Source organism: Vigna angularis, chromosome 5 (genome assembly GCF_016808095.1).
Source record: "Vigna angularis cultivar LongXiaoDou No.4 chromosome 5, ASM1680809v1, whole genome shotgun sequence".
Taxonomy (NCBI): Eukaryota; Viridiplantae; Streptophyta; class Magnoliopsida; order Fabales; family Fabaceae; genus Vigna; species Vigna angularis.
Genome location: NC_068974.1, coordinates 11,991,219 through 12,001,619, shown reverse-complemented (window position 1 = coordinate 12,001,619; position 10,401 = coordinate 11,991,219). Strand labels below are relative to the sequence as shown.

The 10,401-nt window shown below is 37.4% G+C and overlaps 1 long non-coding RNA gene across 2 annotated transcripts; it reads right to left on the bottom strand.

Moving 5' to 3' along the window:
- Nucleotides 1–3,619: 3,619 nt before the first annotated feature.
- On the bottom strand, nt 3,620–5,864 carry LOC108340134 (uncharacterized). 2 transcript variants are annotated; one of them, XR_001833163.2, is made up of 5 exons: nt 5,623–5,813; nt 5,291–5,355; nt 4,871–5,055; nt 4,648–4,796; nt 3,620–3,870 (listed from the first exon to the last, which is right to left on the bottom strand). It is a non-coding gene; the product is annotated as an uncharacterized LOC108340134 (long non-coding RNA). The 2 variants fall into 2 exon arrangements; XR_008248824.1 differs by having other exon boundaries at nt 4,648–5,055; nt 5,623–5,864.
- Nucleotides 5,865–10,401: the final 4,537 nt, after the last annotated feature.

Genomic DNA, 10,401 nt, shown 5'->3' with positions numbered 1-10,401 from the left:
AACCACTTCATCAATCATTCAAATATATATATTACATACAAAGCATCTAAAATACTTACCTCTTGAAGAGGATCAACACGTATATGCACCCTTGAATATGGTTTAAGCAACAAAGTTCCAGAAATGAGTAGCACAACCTATTTTCGTCAAATCACACAACCAATTTCACCAAACAGCCTACCTTGCATTGAAACCTACAAATATAATGATATTTGTTTATTAGATAACAGCCCCAATTATCAATGCTTGCAAAACACTGAATATAACTTTCAATGTTACATTAACCTTTACCACTTTGGTCTACTGATGCTTCACACTCGCCCACTTTCACAACTAACCACACAGCCACCTCTTTTCTAGTAATGGAAGTGTATAAAACCAACCTGTTTCCTACCAAATCAATAAAAATTGCTTAATAACTCATACTTAAACTATGCAAGTCATGACACTTTGGTTTGATTTTGAACAAATAACAACAAAACACCAATTCATTTCATTCAATACCTACTACTACTACGACAATTCCCAATACAAATTGATGCTGTTGAATCACCTCCTTCACCTTTCGTAGCTCCCACACCGGTCCAGCAACTTCGCAATATCCACCTCCTTCACGCACCTACGTCCACCATTATCACAATGCCTCCAACCAGTCAACACCTGCATCACAAACGCACTGTCAGAGTAAGGATCATGATCTTTCAGCCACCACCATCCACTCCTCTGCATGGACACCATATGTTTCACTGCTCATCCGCATTCCATATGCTTGCTTGTCCACCGTTGTTATCAATATCATTGTTGCTTCCTTCTCCAACTTCTTATCTCTCAGATGGCCTGCGGCACGGTGAAGACGTCCTCCATAACAACCTCCACCCAAATCGTGTCATTGCCTACCAATGACAACGATAGCAATGCTTCTCTTCACCACTCACAACCACTCACCCCTACCATACCTCTCCACTCCGGTCAATCGTCTCCTCCATAGTGACGTCCAACAACAACCGTGGTCCAACACTTGCAACTGCTCCGGATGTCCTTCTTCAACCCAACAACCGCGTAACCGATTACACTTACCCCTGTAACTGGTTACAAGATTGCAGTAACCGATTACAAATGTGCAGCAAATTCTTCAAAACGCTGTAACCGATTACGTGTGCTGTAACCAATTACGCGAGCCTCGTCCTCCACTGTTCATCATCGTCTTCTTTGGCTCTCAGACACACAGATTCATCTTCTTCTTCAATCCTTTGCTTGTTCACGCCGTCATCACGCACAACGTCCTTCTTCCTCCTCCTCTACAACCCTGCAAATCAAAACCAACAATATGTGCTTGGAACCCAGATTTTGGTATGTTACTAACCTAACCACTTTCTCTTCTTCGTCTCAGCAAAACCTTCTTCTCTTCCTCGTCTGAGCTTACACAGCGGAGCACTCTCTCTTCGCACACACCTTACAACACTAGCAACCAATTTACTAAGCTTCTTACCACTCAATAAATAACATCAACTACCCACAACCAACCACATATGAATTCCCATCAACGGGTCAATGGCACTTATCCTAACTACACTTTCACTGTGTCTGGATGCAGGAATCTTTCCTGTTGAATGCTGAAGCACCGTATCATCAGCTATCCGTAGCTCAGGAATATTTCAGTGGCCATGCCCCCACACCAACCTAAGCATTCTCGTGTATGCACAGTGGTAAAGCAAACTTGACTGTTTTCTATTTGTTTAATATATGCCCCTTCACCATGTAATCGGTTACCCTTCACCATGTAATCGGTTATGTGGTGCACTGTGCTATGGAATTGGTTTTATGCAGATTAACTTATGTGGAATTTAATAAAAAGGTCCGGGGCACACACGAGATTTCACTTAAAATCAGTGCAAATCTTCTCACTTCCGCGGGTGACCAAAACGGGATGAATCCTGCAAATCCGTCTTCGGTTTTCCTCGCCAATCCTTTCATACGAACACGACTTCCGCTTCAATTCTTCGCTCTGTAATTTGCATGAATAGTAAATTCGGTTCATGCGAACACAGCGTAAGTGAAATTGTAACATCCCAATATTATATTATAGTATAATATCATGAATAGTATAATATTATGTAAAGAGTCATCTCAAATATGACATGATTGAATAGCTATTCTACTAAAATATGTATAAACTTGCACTTATCTAAAATATTCATAAAATTTAAATTTTATATACAATCTGTCTATTACAAAACTATATACAATATTATTTTAACTAAACTATGTTGTCGCGTCGTCATTATTCAATGTCTGTTTCAGAGACACCTCATCTCTCTTTACTCACACCCACAAAATGATCATTGTAAAGAAAAGAACACCAACACATACAAAACACAAGCACACACAACAAGGTAAACTAGTTTAAATAAGGTTTAATACATCATTTGGTCCCTATTTTTAGGGGTTTGGTTCAAAGTAATCATACCTTTTAAAAAAGTTCAGTAAGACCCCATATTTTGTTAAAAAATGTTCAATCCGGTCCTTTATGCTCACGTTGTTAAGAACATAACGGTGCAAATGCCACTGTGGCATCTCATAGGCACGTGGCACACGTTAATATGTGGACTTAAATGATTTTTTAATTTTAAAAAAAAGTCCCTGCCATGTCATCATCACCATCTCCAAACAAACCTTAATTTCTCCAAGAAACCCTAGCCGTCACACCATCCAGCACCGTCACCGCCATCCTTGCTGGCAGCCGTCCTCTCCAACGCATCACACGCCACCATCAAAGCTATGCGACGAGAACGCGAGAAACCCTAGGTCTCCACGGTTTGCTTGCAGGTCTGATTGTGGTTACAGGTGGAGGCAAGCAACGGTGCGATTAGTGGTGGAGAAGAATGGCGATTCGCGATTTGCAGTAGCTGGCGATTTGGCTGGTGGTTAGTGGTGGACGCTTTTGTGGTGGCGATTGGACGGCAGTGTTGCTGGCGCGACGACGATTTGGCTGGTGCGAGGATGAAAATTGTGAAGATTGGTGGTCGCGACATAGCAAGGGATCGCATTGGGTGGTGGCGTGAAAACGAAGGTGAGATGCGAAGGTGATGGAGGTGCAACAGAAGGGAGAAGACGCTTTGGTGGTGGCACATGATGTGTTGGAGAGGACGGCTCACTACAAGAAAAATTGGAATTACATACAACTAAAATTCGTATGTAACATTCAAAATCCGTATATAATGATTAATTACATACAAAATACATACGGACAAAAATCCGTATATAATATACTCGTAGATAAGTTATATACAGATTTATCCATATGTAAATTACATACGGATAAATCCGTATATAATATCCGTATATAAGTACATATATAATTACATATGTAATTACATACGGATAAATCCGTATGTAACATATGGATAGAGAAAAAAAAATAATTCCTTTATTTGTAAAGATCAGGGAGCCTTAAAACAAACAAAGAAACTTATAAATACAATATAATATTATATAAGGTTATTGTCATTAGTTTCAACTTTCAATAAAATGAGTGAATAATTATGATTGACAATAGAACTACAAGCCTTAAAACAAACAAAGAAACTTATAAATACAATATAATATTATATAAGGTTATTGTCATTAGTTTCAACTTTCAATAAAATGAGTGAATAACTATGATTGACAATAGAACTACAGGAGGGGCAACGTCTTCTTGTAAAACCAGAATATAGAACCTATTACTATGAAGGCACAATTGCAAGTGTCGTAGCAGTTTTTGTAGCCACATCTAAACTGGGTTGTTTCTATCTACTTTAAAAACACTTCTTCGGAAGTCCATGTCCTCAAATCTCTCCTAACAAGCATGGTCCTTCTCAACATTTCCACCTACAAAAAAAAGCACCCCAATAACATTAATCTTTTTCTCTCCACATTAATTAAATAAAATATATAAGGGTTATTATTTCTTTAAGGGTTATTTATGATGATGGGTTCTTAGCAGAAGCTAGAACTTTATCTTTGTCTAGCATCAAAATTATTTTAGCTTCATAATACTAACTAACCAAAAGATGGCATAATTGTAACATAAGAAATCAATATAGCATGGCACAACATAAACTAAACAACATATTGATTTAGGTAAATCCCGAGACTCAAATCCCCAGGAGAAATCCCCATACTCAAATCAAGATTATGGCAAGTGCATGCTTAAATTAAAAGTCAACTTTCATGAATCAATGTTCTCCAAAATTGCTCTCCACTTTTTCTTCATCATACTTGACAGAAGACTTAGTATAAAATCGACACAGAAAATACAAAATAAAGAACCCTTTTGGATTAAACTCCTTATTACTCCACACCATTTCATTCATATAAGGACAATACATTCAGTATCCTAATAAATGACTATTGCAGACCTTATGTTTGGATAACCTTGTCAGTTGGCACACAAATTCATGAAACCTTATCATGGTAGGATAAAAAATAAGTAATTGTAGCTCTACTTGATTTTTATATAAAAACTTTTAGATAATAGTGTTTGATAACTTGCACAGATTTCATATATAAAACCAGATTAACTAAGATGAGAAACTAAGAATATAATGAACTAAAGTTAAAGTTTAAATTTGAATAAGGTATCATGCTTGAAATAGAAGTTCTCACGTCTTGCTAATAAATGGTCTTATACTTTGTTCTCCTTGACCACCTTTGTGAAGAGCTAATGCACTTATGTGAGTTGCGTTTCTCCTCAATATTTCACTGATTTGTCGATGAAGAACAAGCACAAACTCTTCCTTTGTCAAAATTCTCATCTGCAACTCAATCAAATAATGAATTAAACTGACAGAAAAATCAAATAAAATTGATAGCCTACCATGTTCAATACCTGCTTCAAATCCTCCTCATAAACTCTCAAACTAAAGTTTATATCAGCATTTACTCCACGATAGCAGCCTTATCGTATGCTCTATGAATAGAACAATATCATCAATGCCTGAAGGTGGTGGGCCACATTCCCCCATGTAAGCTTTTCAACATTCATCAAGTCAAGAACCTTTTTAGGCACAGGTTCTGCAAAAAAAATTGTTAACAATAAAATAGTTAAGGACCTCAACATTTCATTGCTATCACCTACCCAAATAATCATAAGAAGCTTGTTAAAATAAAATTCATGGAAAGAACAATTGATAAGAAACAGAGTAAATTGTACAAACAACTATTGAGGTATTAATGGAAAGAACGTATGCAAGTTTTTTTCCAACACAAACGACATAAGTTTTTGAAAGTCAAGATTGAAGAACTATACCATGTTGACTATAGATGTGCTTTCCATTTAACCATTCCCATAGCCATTCCTAAACCCTGGAAAACCTAAAAAGCCAGAAATTTGAATCAATTACAACCATCAAAACACATTAAAGACATGACCACGAAAAAACCAAAAGCGAGTGAGCAAATTGGAACCAAATACTATTGGAGCGCAAAACCAAAGAAAGAAAAAAGGGTTGGATAGATGAAACCCTAGATTTTGGGGGTGGAAGTGGGAAGAAAGATTTGCACCTTGCGAAAGAAAACCCTAGATTAGATAAATTTAGGATAAGAAGGTTAGGGCTTGAAGGAAGAAGATTAGGAACTTACTGAAGAGTCACCGCCGATAGTGAACGACGACGACAGTGAGTGATAACCACACTAACGAAATGCCGGTGTGAGAGTTGAAGTGGAAGGGTTCTGAGTTGTGGGAGGAAGAGGGAGAAACGCGATTTTGACAGTGGGAGAGTGCAAATGAGAGGTTGTGTGAGGAAGAGGAAAAAGATGTGAGTGATTTCGAGACAGGGGAAAATAGAAGTGGAAGGGTTCTGTGAGTTGTTGTGGGAGGAAGAGGGAGAAACGCGATTTTGACGGTGGGAGACCGTTAATCGCACAATTTTCTAGTATTATGAGTCTCTTGGGAAAACGATACCTGGTCTTACCACGGTTTATTACTTGAACGATTTGGTGCACTTGCCAAAGAGATTAACAAGTTTTTGGCGCCGTTGCTGGGGATTCGTGTCAATACTAGACTTTTGTGAGGTTTCTAACTTATGTTGACTTGATTTTGTATATAGAACTAACTCTTTTGTTGTAAATATATTTTCACTTTTATTTGGGCTAATTTGTGGCTTTAGCCTAGTTGTGTCTAAGTGTATGCAGGGAGATGTTCACATAAGGAGGACTGTAGCCTCAAAAGCATCATGAAAACCCTGAGATTGAAGGAATTATAGGACACAAGGAGACAACTATGTTGAGCATCACAAGCTGCCCCAAATTCTTCCTCCCTTGAAGATGCTCCAAGTGCTAAGTAAAAGATGAACAAGAAAGGGAGAAGAAAAAGAGAAAGACTAGTCACCACCACCCTTTGATGAGAGGCAAGGAACTCCAGCCTAGCAAGCCAAAGTTGATCAAGAGGATTGAGTGTTTTAAGATGTCAAGGTAGTGGAAGGGCAAAAATGAAGATTCTTATGCTATGAGAATTGATTTGGTGACTAGAAAGTGATTTAAGAAGAGTTGGTGAAAGGAGCACACCAACAACAACATTTGCACTTCATTGAGTAAACCGTCAAGCTAATGACGTTAAACAAGCGCTTTTGGGAGGCAACCCAATTTCCTTACCCTTTTTACTTGTGTTTATTTTGTTTTAGTGTCACGTGCTTGTATGTGTTTCAATTTTAATTAGTGACTTGTGTTATGCATGTTTGTATTTTATTGCATGTTTGTGATTTTTTAGTTATAATGTTGTTTTTGTGGTTTGTATAAGTATATTATGTTATTTGTAGATTGGTTTGTGTGTAAGTGCATTGAATGAAGGTATGGAACCAAAAATCACAGATTGAATGGCCAATCTCGCAAGAATCTGCATTATTTTCGCCTAGGCTAAATCCATATATAATAATCTGTAGATAAATAACTATTTTCTTGTAGTGGCTGCTGGTGAGGATGTCGATGACGGCGCTGGATGGTGCAGCGGCTAGGGTTTCTTGGAGAGAAATTAGGGTTTGTCTAGAGATGGTGATGATGATGTGGCATTTGCACCGTTATGTTTTTAACGGCGTGAGCGGAAAGGACCGAATTAAACATTTTTTAACGAAATATGGGGTCTTACTGAACTTTTTTAAAAGGTAGGATTACTTTGAACCAAACTCCTAAAAGTGGGGACCAAATGATGTATTAAACCTTTAAATAAAAGGACAATCAATACATTTATCATCTACATTACATTAAATCACATATAATCATTCTCCAACATAACACAACTTTATGCATGACACCACAATGAAATGACCGTCCGGACTTAGAATGATTGCCGAGCTATGACGGGTTGTGTACTCGTGGTGACTTCTACTACTTTGCAAATCCATTGCCAACACCCTACCACAATAATGATGTTAGTCTGTTCCAGGCCTTGAAGCATACTAGAAGCCTCCAAGACTAAGACCTCCTGCTACTCCTCACGACATGAATCAATCCTCTCTACGTGAGAATGAAAGACCATTGGAGTTTCAGGATAACCCCCAAGACTGAGCTCTTGCATTTATTCTAAACATACTTGAACCTCACCAAGAGAATTCACTTTGGAACTTACTTTCACCACTTTGAAACCATACTTTCATTTTGAAACATAACTCATGAAACGATCAATCATATACCTTATTACACATTCATACTTACTTCACAATGAACCCAAAACTTCATTTAAATCAAACTAGAACAAGGAAATAAAGAGAAAACTAACACATGGACCAGTCGCTCAGCACACACACTCGCTGAGTGACCACATACTTCTTTCGCAAAGCGACTCAGCTTGTTATGCGAATCCACTGGCATTACCCCATCCTCTAAACCACTCGCTCAGCGACTCAACTTGCTGATCGAATTAAAATACTAGTGGTACCAGACCCCAACCTCTCGCTTAACACCCCAATTCGCTATGCAAAAGTTCAGATAGTGGTCTAGACCCCCCAAACACTCGCTGAGCGCACCCATTCTTTATTCAAATAAAACTCGCAGTGCTCCCAAACCTCAACTAGTCCCTTAGTGCACCTTTTCGTTGTGTGAATCATCAAACAATGAGTCAGCCTCCACAACCACTCGCTGAGCAACTCCACTCGCTCAGCGAGTCTGCATAATCTACAACACCAAATCTGCAGAATTACGAAACCTACACCAAGTTTACAAATTCCAACTATTTTTCCAAACTTCTAACCCTCCTAGATATTGTTATATACCTAAATATACTTAAACAATGATGTCTAAACACTTCTAACCTCAATGTAAACAAGTAGACTCAAAATCTTACCCAAAAACTTACAAAACTCAACTTAGAGATTCAAATTGAATTCTACCATTTGTGGCACAATTTCAAGCAACTTAGGGACTCTAACAAGTCTCAAGCAACTTACCAAAGCTCTCTAAATTGACCATTTGCACACAGAACCCCAAACTCAAATTTTCACTAGTTCACTTCCTCAAATTGAGTTCTAAACCAAGTAGAACTCAAATTTTCACTAGTTTACCTCTTGGAGCTACTTTGCTACTACTGCCTTGCGTCTCCAATGGCTGTTGTAACATGATGAATGAGGTTGGTGTTGGAGGTGAGGGTGACAAGAGTTCTCGTCTTTAGACTCTTGCAATCTTTCTGCAATCTCTCTTCCCTTTTTCTATCTCTAGAGCATTTTTCCTTTTTTGTTGTAAAATGATCAATGTTGCAGGTGAGTGATGGGTGATGCTGGAAGTGAGTGTTGCATTTTTGGTTGCTAGTGAGCTGTGTAATACGCCTCCCTCTTATGCTCTTTTTTTCAATTCCTCTAACCGTTTTTAGTTTTTCCTCCTCCAAAATGTGTCCCCATCCGTCAACCCTCTGTCACGTTTCTCTTCTCTTTTTTTTGTCACGTTTTTTTTATCCTTTTTCTTCTCTTTTCTTTTTCTTTTTGCTTTTTTTAGCTCTTTTTTTATTTGAAAAAAAAATAATCTAAAAAAACAAATGAATAGAAATACGATAAAATAAAATAAAAATACTTAAAAAATAATAATAAACAAAGGAGAAGTAAGCAAAAGTAATTAGATGAAAAACAAAATGAATTAAAAAAGTAAAACAAAGATAAAAAGATAAAAATAGAAATGAAGAATATAAAACAAATAAATAAGTAAAAACATGACAAAAATAAAATAAAATAAAAAGTAAAATAAAAGTAAAAATAAAAATAAAAGATAATAAGTTTGTGTGAAATTTATCTTTGCATCTTTATTTTATTTTCCTATCACCTCTTAACTCTAAACCTCTTTAAAAATCTACTTGGATGAAATTAGGTATTGACAATACTCGTACTACGTAGGTATATACGTACGTACGTACCTATATATTCGACCTGCAACAGCCCTTGTTGCCACTTTGGCGGATTAAACGTAGGAGCAATCATGAGCAATGTGACCAAGATTATGAATGAGTCACTAGTACAAAAACACCGTATAACATCGTTGTTATTTGGCCTTTCACGTCGAATTCGAAGTCAACATCATATCGGGAGACGTTAAATTGACGTCAAACAAAGAACAATTTGACGTTAAGCAAATTAACGTCGAATTTTGTCAATATTCGACGCCAATCAATTTTTTTAATTAATTGTGATCCTTTTTTACAACTCTAAGAGACCTAAAAAGCGGAAAAACAACAAAGTTCAGTTTTTGGTATTTTGAAAGCATGAACTTTGAACGTGTAGTGTAGTATCAACAACAAACAACAATAACAAACAACAAACAAGTTCAATCAAACCACAACAACAAACTAGTTCAACCAAACAACAAGAACAAACAATTTCAACACAAAAAACGTTAAACAAGTTCAACAAATAAGTTCTTCAAAACGAAAACGAAAACTAACCTTCAAAAGGTGGAATTGTCAGAATAAAATGTTGCCACTAGTAAGAGAGAAAATAGAATGCACCTAGGAAGGCACCATTGCTTTATTCTAATTAGACAAGATCGATGAGAGAGACGAGTCCACTCGACTACTTCCGTGCATACCTTGATATGAGTGGGTGACTTGCGTTGTCGATGAATGTTAATAATGAAATTCTCTGATTTTTTTCTTTGGCCTTGAGACCTATGCACACTTCGCACGGAAATGAGTTAAAAAAACTTTTTGGACCGTGGCAGCAACCGGGAGGCAAAAGTTGTGCATCTTAGGAGACATTAGGTTGAACGACCGAGCTACGTTTAAGTTGTTGGGGGTGTTAATTTCAAGTTGAGATGTTGTTGGGTTGTTGATGCCGAGTTGAGAAGCTGCCGAGTTGTCGAAGTTACCGAGCTATTGATGCAAAGCTCGAGCAAGAGCTCGACTGGATAAGAGCTTGGGAAGAGAAGAAGGTTGAACCCAAGAGTTGC